We start from the raw sequence: 11,931 nt of genomic DNA on the forward strand, positions 1-11,931 counted from the left end.
TATACCCATGCATATGTAGTATAGCTCCTTGCTTGCGAGTACTTTGGATGAGTACTCACGGTTGCTTCTCTCCCTCTTTTCCCCCTTTCCTTTCTATCTGGTTGTCGCAACCAGATGTTGGAGTCCAGGAGCCAGACGCCACCGTCGACGACGACACCTACGACACTGGAGGTGCCTACTACTACGTGCAGGCCGCTGACAACGACCAGGAGTAGTTAGGAGGATCCCAGGCAGGAGGCCTGCGCCTCGTTTGATCTGTATCCCAGTTTGTGCTAGCCTTCTTAAGGCAAACTTGTTTAACTTATGTCTGTACTCAGATATTGTTGCTTCCGCTGACTCGTCTGTGATCGAGCACTTGTATTCGAGCCCTCGAGGCCCCTGGCTTGTATTGTGATGCTTGTATGACTTATTTATGTTGTAGAGTTGTGTTGTGATATCTTCCCGTGAGTCCCTGATCTTGATCGTACACATTTGCGTGCATGATTAGTGTACGGTCAAATCGGGGGCGTCACAATCATTGCTACTATCATCTTTCAACATAGTTTTTCTCTAGGAACATATCAAAATAAACGGGGAGCTACATCGCGAGCTATTGATCTACAACATAGTTATGCAAATACTATCAGGACTAAGTTCATGATAAATTAAAGTTCAGTTAATCATATTACTTAAGAACTCCCACTTTGATAGACATCCCTCTAATCATCTAAGTGATCACGTGATCCATATCAACTAAACCAGGTCCGATCATCACGTGAGATGGAGTAGTTTTCAATGGTGAATATCACTATGTTGATCATATCTACTATATGATTCACGCTCGACCTTTCGGTCCTAGTGTTCCGAGGCCATATCTGCATATGCTAGGCTCGTCAAGTTTAACCCGAGTATTCTACGTGTGCAAAACTGGCTTGCACCCGTTGTATGTGAACGTAGAGCTTATCACACCCGATCATCACGTGGTGTCTCGGCACGACGAACTTTCGCAACGGTGCATACTCAGGGAGAACACTTGTACCTTGAAATTTAGTGAGAGATCATCTTATAATGCTACCGTTAAACTAAGCAAAATAAGAAGCATAAAGGATAAACATCAAATGCAACCAATATAAGTGACATGATATGGCCATCATCATCTTGTGCCTTTGATCTCCATCTCCAAAGCACCATCATGATCACCATCGTCACCGGCGCGACACCTTGATCTCCATCGTAGCATCGTTTTCGTCTCGCCAACTATTTCTTCTACGACTATCGCTACCGCTTAGTGACAAAGTAAAGCAATTACATGGTGATTGCATTTCATACAATAAAGCGACAACCATATGGCTCCTGCTAGTTGCCGCTAACTCCGTTACAAAACATGATCATCTCATGCAATAAAATTTAGCATCATGTCTTGACCATATCACAGCACAACATGCCTTGCGAAAACAAGTTAGACGTCCTCTACTTTGTTGTTGCAAGTTTTATGTGGCTGCTACGGGCTGAGCAAGAACCGTTCTTACCTACGCATCAAAACCACAACGATTTTTCGTCAAGTATGTGATGTTTTAACCTTCAAAAGGATCGGGCGTAGCCATACTCGATTCAACTAAAGTTGGAGAAACTGACACCCGCTAGCCACCTGTGTGCGAAGCACGTCGGTAGAACCAGTCTCGCGTACGCGTAATGTCGGTCCGGGACGCTTCATCCAACAATACCGCCGAATCAAAGTATGACATGCTGGTAAGCAGTATGACTATTATCGCCCACAACTCACTTGTGTTCTACTCATGCACATAACATCTACGCATAAACCTGGCTCTGATACCACTGTTGGGGAACGTAGTAATTTCAAAAATAAATCCTACGCACACGCAAGATCATGGTGATGCATAAGAACGAGAGGGGAGAGAGTTGTCTAAGTACCCTCGTAGACCGTAAGTGGAAGCGTTATGACAACGCGGTTGATGTAGTCGTATGTCTTCACGATCGACCGATCCTAGTACCGAAAGTACGACACCTCTGCGATCTGCACACGTTCGGCTCGGTGACGTCCCACGAACTCACGATCAAACAGAGTGTCGAGGGAGAGCTCCGTCAGCACAACGGCGTGATGATGGTGATGATGAAGCTACCGGCGCAGGGCTTCGCCTAAGCACTACGCCGATATGACCGAGGTGGATTATGGTGGAGGGGGCACCACACACGGCTAAGGGATCAATGATCAACTTGTGTCTATGGGGTGCCCCCTGGCAACGTATATAAAGGATGGAGGGAGGAGGAGGCCGGCCCTCATAGGGCGCGCCCAAAGTGTGGAGTCCTACTAGGATTCCCTAGTCCTAGTAGGATTCCACCCCCCACTTGGAATAGGAAAATGGGAAGGGAGAAGGAGAAGGAAGGAAGGGGGCGCCCCCTTTCCCTAGTCCAATTCGGACCAGTCCATGGGGAAGGGGTGCGGCCACCCTCGAGGCCTTTCTCTCCATTCCCGTATGGACCATTAAGGCCCAATACGAATTACCGTAACTCTCCGGTACTCCGAAAAATACCCGAATCACTCGGAACCTTTCCGATGTCCGAATATAGCCTTCCAATATATCGATCTTTATGGCTCGACCATTTAGAGACTCCTCGTCATGTCCTTGATCTCATCCAGGACTCCAAACAACCTTCAGTCATCAAATCACATAAACTCATAATACAAATCGTCACCGAACGTTAAGCGTGCGGACCCTACGGGTTCGAGAACTATGTAGACATGACCGAGACATGTCTCCGGTCAATAACCAATCGCGGAACCTAGATGCTCATATTGGCTCCTATATATTCTACGAAGATCTTTATCGGTCAAACCGCATAACAACATACGTTGTTCCCTTTGTCATCGGTATGTTACTTGCCCGAGATTCTATCGTCGGTATCTCAATACCTAGTTCAATCTCGTTACCGACAAGTCTCTTTACTCGTTCCGTAATGCATCATCCCGCAACTAACTCATTAGCTACATTGCTTGCAAGGCTTATAGTGATGTGCATTACCGAGAGGGCCCAGAGATACCTCTCCGACAATCGAGTGACAAATCCTAATCTCGATCTATGCCAACTCAACAAGTATCATCGGAGACACCTGTAGAGCACCTTTATAATCACCTAGTTACGTTGTGACGTTTGGTAGCACACAAAGTGTTCCTCCGGTATTCGGGAGTTGCCTAATCTCATAGTCATAGGAACATGTATAAGTCATGAAGAAAGCAATAGCAACATACTAAATGATCAAGTGCTAAGCTAACAGAATGGGTCAAGTCAATCACATCATTCTCTAATGATGTGATTGTTGCGGAACGTAGTAATTTTAAAAAAATTCCTACACACACGCAAGATCATGGTGATGCAAGAGGGGAGAGTGTTGTCCACGTACCCTCATAGACCATAAGTGGAAGCGTTATAACAACGCGGTTGATGTAGTCGTACGTCTTCACGATCCGACGGATCCAAGTACCGAATGCACGACACCTCCGAGTTCAGCACACGTTCAGCTCGGTGACGTCCCACGAACTCACGATCCAACAGAGCTTCGCGGGAGAGTTCCGTCAGCACGATGGCGTGATGACGGTGATGATGATGCTACCGACGCAGGGCTTTGCCTAAGCACCGCTACGATATGACCGAGGTGGAGGGGGGCACCGCACACAGCTTGGAACAATCAACCTGTGTGTTCTAGGGTGCCCCCTGCCCCCGTATATAAAGGAGCAAGGGGGGAGGCCGGCCGGCCCTTGTGGCACGCCAGGAGAGGAGGAGTCCTCCTCCTAGTAGGAGTAGGACTCCCCTTTCCTACTCCTACTAGGAGGAGGAAAGGAAGGAGGAGAGGGAGAAGGAAAGGGGGGCGCCGCCCCCTTCCCTAGTCCAATTTGGACCAGAGGGGGAGGGGCGCGCGGCCTGCCCTGGCCGATCCTCTCTCTCTCTCCACTAAGGCCCATGTGGCCCATTAGTTCTCCCGTGGGGGTTCCGGTAACCCTCCAGCACTCCGGTTTTCTCCGAAATCACCCGGAACACTTCTGGTGTCCGAATATAGTCGTCCAATATATCAATCTTTATGTCTCGACCATTTCGAGACTCCTCGTCATGTCTGTGATCACATCCGGGACTCTGAACTACCTTCGGTACATCAAAACACATAAACTCATAATACTGATCGTCACCGAACGTTAAGCGTGCAGACCCTACGGGTTCGATAACTATGTAGACATGATCGAGACTCATCTCCGGTCAATAACCAATAGCGGAACCTGGATGCTCATATTGGCTCCCACATATTCTACGAAGATCTTTATCGGTCAAACCGCACAACAACATACGTTGTTCCCTTTGTCATCGGTATGTTACTTGCCCGAGATTCGATCGTCGGTATCTCAATACCTAGTTCAATCTCGTTACCGACAAGTCTCTTTACTCGTTCAGTAATGCATCATCCCACAACTAACTCATTAGCTACATTGCTTGCAAGGCTTATAGTCATGTGCATTACCGAGAGGGCCCAGAGATACCTCTCCGACAATCGAGTGACAAATCCTAATCTCAATCTATGCCAACTCAACAAGTATCATCGGAGACACCTGTAGAGCACCTTTATAATCACCCAGTTACGTTGTGACGTTTGGTAGCACACAAAGTGTTCCTCCGGTATTTGGGAGTTGCATAATCTCATAGTCATAGGAACATGTATAAGTCATGAAGAAAGCAATAGCAATATACTAAACGATCGAATGCTAAGCTAACGGAATGGGTCAAGTCAATCACATCATCATTCTCTAATGATGTGATCCCATCAATCAAATGACAACTCATGTCTATGGCTAGGAAACTTAACCATCTTCGATTCAACGAGCTAGTCAAGTAGAGGCATACTAGTGACACTCTGTTTGTCTATGTATTCACACATGTACTAAGTTTCTAGTTAATACAATTCTAGCATGAATAATAAACATTTATCATGATATAAGGAAATATAAATAACAACTTTCTTATTGCCTCTAGGGCATATTTCCTTCAGTCTCCCACTTGCACTAGAGTCAATAATCTAGATTACACAGTAATGATTCTAACACCCATGGAGTCTTGGTGCTGATCATGTTTTGCTCATGAGAGAGGCTTAGTCAATGGGTCTGCAACATTTAGATCCGTATGTATCTTGCAAATCTCAAATCTCTATGTCTCCCTCCTTAACTTGGTCGTGGATGGAATTGAAGCGTCTCTTGATGTGCTTGGTTCTCTTGTGAAATCTGGATTCTTTTGCCAAGGCAATTGCACCAGTATTGTCACAAAAGATTTTCATTGGACCCGATGCACTAGGTATGACACCTAGATCGAATATGAACTCCTTCATCCAGACTCCTTCATTTGCTGCTTCTGAAGCAGCTATGTACTTCGCTTCACACGTAGATCCCGCCACGACGCTTTGCTTAGAACTGCACCAACTGATAGCTCCACCGTTCAATATAAATACGTATCCGGTTTGTGACTTAGGGTCATCCGGATCAGTGTCAAAGCTTGCATCGACGTAACCATCTATGACGAGCTCTTTGTCACCTCCATAAATGAGAAACATATCCTTAGTCCTTTTCAGGTATTTTAGGATGTTCTTGACCGCTGTCCAGTGATCCACTCCTGGATTACTTTGGTACCTCCCTGCTAAACTAATAGCAAGGCACACATCAGGTCTGGTACACAGCATTGCATACATGATAGAGCCTGTGGCTGAAGCATAGGGAACATCTTTCATTTTCTCTCTATCTTCTGCAGTGGTCGGGCATTGAGTCTGACTCAACTTCACACCTTGTAAAACAGGCAAGAACACTTTCTTTGCTTGATCCATTTTGAACTTCTTCAAAACTTTATCAAGGTATGTGCTTTGTGAAAGTCCATTAAGCGTCTTGATCTATCTCTATAGATCTTAATGCCCAATATTTTTTTTGAAAATTTAGACAGTAGGAGAGTTTCCTACTGCATATATATATAAAAGGGTGGTGTTACATGGTATTTACATGAGAGGGGGAAGGGGGGTTTGCATGGGGGGTTACAATGGGGTGGGGGTGGCTAGAGGAAAGCAGCAAGAACTGTGGCCACTAAATGTTTCTTATGCTGTGGTATTCTATGGCTAATATCAGAGAAATCTTTTTTGAAGCGTGTCCTCCAGGAGGTGACTGTGGGGGTCACATGTCGAAAGTAGTTGTTGTTTCGTTCCTTCCAGAGGCTCCAGGCAGCCACTAGGAAGATATCCATGATCATCTTGCGCCCATGCCTCATTTTTAGGTGTGAAATCATATCCAACCTATTGCCCTGCGGCGGCCAATGGATCCCCAAGAGGTGCCAGCATGTTCGACTAAAGGTGCAACGAAACAACAGATGTTCCACCGTCTCCTCAACGTGTTGGTTGCAAAGAAGACAGTCTAGATTGTTGCCAATATTGTAGTGTCGTCTGTTCAGCATGTTACGGGTATTGAGTGTGACAGAGAGCAGAAACCAGCCAAACACTTTGATTTTTGGGATGGATTTGGCCTTCCAAAGCCATTTGAACCCCTCATGGGCCTGTACATCCCGGAAGACAAAGGTGTAATGGGCAGAGGTCTTGAATGTTTGGGCTCCCCAAGTACAAATCCACTGATCTTTTGAGCCGTCCAGATTGAAATGAGAGACCTCCCGCTGAATTTGTCGTAGCTCGTCGTGGGCTTGCATGGATAGCGGTAGGCGAAAGGTTGCAGCCAGATCCGTGGTTGCCAGAAACTGTTGAACTGAAATATCTTCATTGGCAGCAAAGGAGAACGCTCGAGGGAAGGACGTGGTGTAGATGGAGTTATTCCACATGTCTTTCCAGAATAGGGCCGTATCACCAGAGTTGACTTGTACAGTTGTAACCCCACGATATGTAGGCATGAGTTTAATGAGGGTCCCCATGGGATAGATAGCAAGTGCCGTGATGAGGGAGTTCACAAGGGCCAATTTGCCGGCATATGACATTAATGACATAGCTGCAGTGATTCTGCGTTCAGCTTTGCAAACCATGGGGGCCATATCAAGGACCGTCGGTTTGGTCGTGCCAAGTGGCAGGCCTAGATAGGTGAATGGCATGCTGGCAATGGAACAACCAAAAAGGTCAGCGAGGGTTTTGCACTTGTTGTGAGGTGTGTTGATCGGAATCATGGTTGACTTATGAAAGTTGAGTTTGAGTCCGATCGAGGCAGCATAATTTGTCAGAATTTGCTTCATGTGGATGATCTGTTCTTGGCAGGCCGGCATGACAATAATGGTGTCATCCGCGTATTGAATTACCGGATAGTTGTCATCAGATGATGGTGGGATCGGGTGTTGCAAGAGATTGTTAGCCAGAGCATCATTTATGGCCATTTGAAGGAGGTCAGCAGCCAACACAAAAATCAAGGGCGACAAAGGATCACCTTGTCGGACTCCACACCTGCAAAGAAATTGGTGGCCCGGGGTCCCGTTGAGAAGGACTGAGGATTTCCCAGAAGCAAAGATGCATTCTATCCATTGGAGCCATTTCTTATTAAATCCCATTTCCTTCATAATTTGCAGCATAGCCGGGTGTTCTATAGTGTCGAATGCCTTGGCAAAATCCAACTTCAATAAGATAATTTCCCGTTTGGAGGCCTGACATTGGTGTATGTATTCGAAAGCCCGGGCCAGGCAATCATGTATCGATCTACCACGTAGGAAGCCGTATTGGTTACGATGGACAATTTGAAGGATGATTTTCTGGAGCCTATTTGCAAGAATTTTGGTGACCATCTTGAGGCAGCAGTTAAGGAGCGTGATGGGGCGATAATCATTAACTGTCTTTGGGGCATTTTTCTTGGGTATGAGAGTGATGAATCCATAGTCGAGGCTTTCCAAATTCAGTTTGCCCGAGTGAAATTCTTCACATAGCTAGTAAAAATCCGTTTTGATGATCGGCCAGCACGCTTTTAAAAAGGCTCCATTGAAACCGTCAGGCCCAGGGGCGCGATCCGCCGGCATTTCCTTGACAACATCATCTATTTCTGCATGTGTGAAAGGAGTGGTGAGGCTGTCAAAGTCCACCTGTGATCTAAAATAGCTTGGAAAGGTTGAAACGCATGGGTTGAGGGTTAGATTTCCCAAGGCGATCTTTGAAGGCCTCAAAAAGAATTGACTCCTTGCCCACATGATCATCAACTGTCGTGCCATCCGGTGTTTTTAGGGTTGAAATACAGTTTCTCCTGTAGCTTTCCGTTGCCACCGCCTGAAAAAACTTCGAGTTTTCATCGCCAAACTGAATCCATCTGATAGTGCATCATTTTTTCCAATATTCCTTCTGGTATTGCAATAGTCGAAGAAGGTGTTTCTTGAGAATGGCCAAGAAATTCATTTCAGGCAGTGTGAGACTGCGGCGGTCCGCAATAGAGTCCATTTCAAGGATTGCTTTGTTGGTGTTGTCAATGGCGACTTTGAGGCGGGAAATCTTTTTACTCCACTGAGAGAGCGCATGGCGAACAGACTTAAGTTTTTGGCATAGTCTGGATGCAGCATTCGAGGTTTTTCCATGGCGAATAGGTTTGTTCCAAGCCTGCTCAACGATGTCCATGAACCCAGGGTGCGCGATCCAGTAGGTTTCGAACCTAAAGATTTTGCTTTTAGGAATCGTGGTCTGAATAACCACCGAGCAAGGGATATGATCTGAAACCGGTCTACCCAGCGGGTTAACAATCGTATTGGGGAAGGAGGCAGTCCAATTTAGAGAAGTGAAAACCCAGTCAAGTTGTTCAAGTAGTGGGTTTTGTTGCATGTTTGACCATGTATAACTTCTTCCTTTGATAGGAATTTCTGTGAGCATCTGTTGTCGGATGAAATCGTTAAAAACAAACATATCATGCACGTTACCACCAGGTTTGCTACGATTGTCAGGTGATCTGATGTAATTGAAATCACCAAGGATGAGCCAGTCCTTAGAAGGTGGGATATCAATGTCAAAGAGCCACTGAGTAAACTTGTCACGTTGTTCCCCTTGGCACGGACCGTAAACATTAAAAAACTCTTATTCAAGTATCCTTTTATGCTATTCAGAGAATCTATATCATTTCCAATCAACAATATGTCATCCACATATAATATTAGAAATGCTACAGAGCTCCCACTCACTTTCTTGTAAATACAGGCTTCTCCAAAAGTTTGTATAAAACCATATGCTTTGATCATACTATCAAAACGTTTATTCCATCTCCGAGATGCTTACACCAGTCCATAGATGGATCGCTGGAGCTTGCACACTTTGTTAGCATCTTTTGGATCAATAAAACCTTCAGGTTGCATCATATACAACTCTTCTTTCAGAAATCCATTCAGGAATGCAGTCTTTACATCCATTTGCCAAATTTCATAATCATAAAATGCAGCAATTGCTAACATGATTCGGACGGACTTAAGCATCGCTACGGGTGAGAAAGTCTCATCGTAGTCAACTCCTTGAACTTGTCGAAAACCTTTCGCAACAAGTCGAGCTTTGTAGACAGTAACATTACCGTCAGCGTCAGTCTTCTTCTTGAAGATCCATTTATTCTTGATGGCTTGCCGATTATCGGGCAAGTCAACCAAAGTCCACACTTTGTTCTCATACATGGATCCCATCTCAGATTTCATGGCCTCAAGCCATTTTGCGGAATCTAGGCTCATCATCGCTTCCTCATAGTTCGTAGGTTCGTCATGGTCAAGTAACATGACCTCTAGAACAGGATTGCCGTACCACTCTGGTGCGGATCTTACTCTGGTTGAGTTACGAGGTTCGGTAGTAACTTGATCTGAAGTGACATGATCATCATCATTAGCTTCCTCACTAATTGGTGTAGGAATCACAGGAACAGATTTCTGTGACGAACTATTTTCCAATAAGGGAGTAGGTACAATTACCTCATCAAGTTCTACTTTCCTCCCACTCACTTCTTTCGAGAGAAACTCCTTCTCTAGAAAGGATCCATTCTTAGCAATGAATGTCTTGCCTTCGGATCTGTGATAGAAGGTGTACCCAACAGTCTCCTTTGGGTATCCTATGAAGACACATTTCTCCGATTTAGGTTTGAGCTTATCAGGTTGAAGCTTTTTCACATAAGCATCGCAGCCCCAAACTTTAAGAAACGACAACTTTGGTTTCTTGCCAAACCACAGTTCATAAGGCGTCGTCTCAACGGATTTAGATGGTGCCCTATTTAACGTGAATGCAGCCGTCTCTAAAGCATAACCCCAAAACGATAGCGGTAAATCAGTAAGAGACATCATAGATCGCACCATTTCTAGTAAAGTACGATTACGACGTTCGGACACACCATTACGCTGTGGTGTTCCGGGTGGCATGAGTTGCGAAACTATTCCGCATTGTTTCAAATGAAGACCAAACTCGTAACTCAAATATTCTCCTCCATGATCAGATCGTAGAAACTTTATTTTCTTGTTACGATGATTTTGCACTTCACTCTGAAATTCTTTGAACTTTTCAAATGTTTCAGACTTATGTTTCATTAAGTAGATATACCCATATCTGCTCAAATCATCTGTGAAGGTGACAAAATAATGATACCCGCCACGAGCCTCAACATTCAATAGACCACATACATCAGTATGTATGATCTCCAACAAGTCTGTTGCTCGCTCCATAGTTCCGAAGAACGTAGTTTTAGTCATCTTGCCCATGAGGCATGGTTCGCAAGTACCAAGTGATTCCAAAAGTCCATTAGAGTGGAGTTTCTTCATGCGCTTTACACCAATATGACCTAGACGGCAGTGCCATAAATAAGTTGCACTATCATTATCAACTTTGCATCTTTTGGCTTCAATACTATGAATATGTGTATCACTACTATCGAGATTCCAAAAGAATAGACCACTCTTCAAGGGTGCATGACCATAAAAGATATTACTCATATAAATAGAACAACCATTATTCTCTGATTTAAATGAATAACTGTCTCGCATCAAACAAGATCCAGATATAATGTTCATGCTCAACGCTGACACCAAATAACAATTATTCAGGTCTAAAACTAATCCCGAAGGTAGATGTAGAGGTAGCGTGCCGACCGCGATCACATCGACTTTGGAAGCATTTCCCACGCGCATCGTCACCTCGTCCTTAGCCAATCTTCGCTTAATCCGTAGTCCCTGTTTCGAGTTGCAAATATTAGCAACAGAACCAGTATCAAATACACAGGCACTACTGCGAGCATTAGTAAGGTACACATCAATAACATGTATATCACATATACCTTTGTTCACCTTGCCATCCTTCTTATCCGCTAAATACTTGGGGCAGTTCCGCTTCCAGTGACCAGTCCCTTTGCAGTAGAAGCACTCAGTCTCAGGCTTAGGTCCAGACTTGGGTTTCTTCTCCTGATCAGCAACTTGTTTGCCGTTCTTTTTGAAGTTCCCCTTCTTCTTCCCTTTACCCTTTTTCTTGAAACTGGTGGTCTTGTTGACCATCAACACTTGATGCTCCTTCTTGATTTCTACCTCCGCAGCCTTTAGCATTGCGAAGAGCTCGGGAATTGTCTTATCCATCCCTTGCATGTTATAGTTCATCACGAAGCTCTTGTAGCTTGGTGGCAATGATTGAAGAATTCTGTCAATGACACTATCATCCGGAAGATTAACTCCCAGTTGAATCAAGTAATTGTAGTACCCAGACATTCTGAGTATATGCTCACTGACAGAACCATTCTCCTCCATTTTGCAGCTGTAGAACTTATTGGAGACCTCATATCTCTCAATCCGGACATTTGCTTGAAATATTAACTTCAACTCCTGGAACATCTCATATGCTCCATGACGTTCAAAACGTCGTTGAAGTCCCGGTTCTAAGCCGTAAAGCATGGCACGCTGAACTATTGAGTAGTCATCAACATGTGACTGCCAGGCATTCACAATGTCCGCA

The sequence above is a fragment of the Triticum aestivum genome, chromosome 2D, assembly GCF_018294505.1.
Source record: "Triticum aestivum cultivar Chinese Spring chromosome 2D, IWGSC CS RefSeq v2.1, whole genome shotgun sequence".
Taxonomy (NCBI): Eukaryota; Viridiplantae; Streptophyta; class Magnoliopsida; order Poales; family Poaceae; genus Triticum; species Triticum aestivum.